The sequence below is a fragment of the Elephantulus edwardii genome, unplaced genomic scaffold (assembly GCF_000299155.1).
Source record: "Elephantulus edwardii isolate Elephantulus edwardi_28Jun2011 unplaced genomic scaffold, EleEdw1.0 scaffold00087, whole genome shotgun sequence".
Lineage (NCBI taxonomy): Eukaryota > Metazoa > Chordata > Mammalia > Macroscelidea > Macroscelididae > Elephantulus > Elephantulus edwardii.
The window spans coordinates 10,877,317-10,878,955 of record NW_006399837.1 but is presented as its reverse complement, the minus strand read 5'-3'; positions in this window follow the sequence as shown (position 1 = coordinate 10,878,955).

Below are 1,639 nucleotides of genomic sequence, written 5' to 3'. Positions count from 1 at the left end.
AAGCCAGGGGTGGCAAGCTTCTGGGCTGAGATCCCTTTGCTAGGAAACTCCTTTATATAGAGGAAGGCCACTGCACATAGAGCTCTCCAAGGAACGCCTGGCCTACAAATGCTGAAGGAAATAAGGACTTCCTTTCAAGACCAACAGGGATAGGGAAAAAGCCTTCCCTCCTAGCTGGCTCTTCTTGAACTTAAACTAGATTCCTAAACTATAAGAGAATACATTTCTATCTGTCAGGCCATTCACTTACGGCCGAGACCACAACCAAATCTAAAGAGCCCTGGTGGCATGTTTTGTGGTGAGTGGCTAGTCTCTAAAGGGAGGTAATTTGAATCCACAGCTGCTTTCGGGGGGGGGGGATGCCCATAAACACTTGCAGCTTCAGAAACCTGAAGAAGGGTCACCATGAGTCGGAATTTACTCAACCCACCAAAACTAACCTATCGAGAGATATAAGCCAAAAAAGAGATGTAATAAAAGAAAATCTTTGCAGTAAGTCTTATCTACAGAACGTTTTATAACACCTCTGACTGTCTCAAAAGATTTTTAGTTGGCCAGAAACTGAGTCACCAGCGGTTATGTCACCTGGCGGCTGGAACCCCACAGCTTCAAGCCCAAGGGCAGCTGCTGTGTTTAGTTCCGTCAGCCTCTTGATGCTACAAAGGCAGTTCACTAGGACATGTCATCTTAAAAATGTCTTTTCACTGAATTTTAGGGAAGATATTAGTGGATATTCATGTCTCTTTGAGCTATTTCTTATTTCTGGTCACAGAACAGAGAACTGGAAATAGAACCCATTGTAGAACCCATTGCAGAAACAGGTGCCTGAAAAGCACAGCATGGCTAACCTGCTGGGAGCCCGCAGGGGAGACCAAAATCTTCGTCCAACATGTCTCCATGGGAGCACAAGGGGCCCCTGAGTAATCTAACTCCAAACAAGGATCTCTATAATTGTTCATTAAATTATGGGGCTACAGTGTGGGGGTTGTAATTACAACTCTTTTGAACTTGAGAGCAGAAAAGAGCTCGAGTATAGTCACGGTGGTGGACAAGCATGGGTCTGAAGAACCTTCAAAGTCTCAGGGTCTCTTCAAGCTCCTCAAGAAATCTGCATTAGGGAGGACAAGCACCCTCATCCAATGGTCTTTCCAGTTACCAGCTCATCTGCTGACCTTTTTCTTAATGGGAGTGGGATGATGTTGATTCTAGTATTGTCCACTTCACTGTGCAGCTAGCTGTCTGCCTGTTGATTAGGTCATTAAACCTCTCCAAGCTGAAACTGCTCCCCTTATAAATACTGGGGGACAGACTTCCCAAGAGTTCTTCCAGTGACATCGCCAGGTAAGTGTGGGGGTGTGGACCACATTGGTTGACATTTACAAAAAAGATGGCACTGAAATAACTGTCTACACAACTTTTGGAGAAATGCTGAAGTGGCAGCACAGCCTGTTATACAGAGAACAAGACTAGGAAGACTTAAGGCACTTGCTGCAGAAGATCAAAGACTACAACCATCAATAGGTTTTGCTTCTCAATGATAAAAATCCCCAAAATCCTCACCTTTGGGCCAATAGGCAACATTATGATGTTATGTGCCATCGAGTTGCCTGCGCCCCATAGCGACCCTATGTACAGCAGC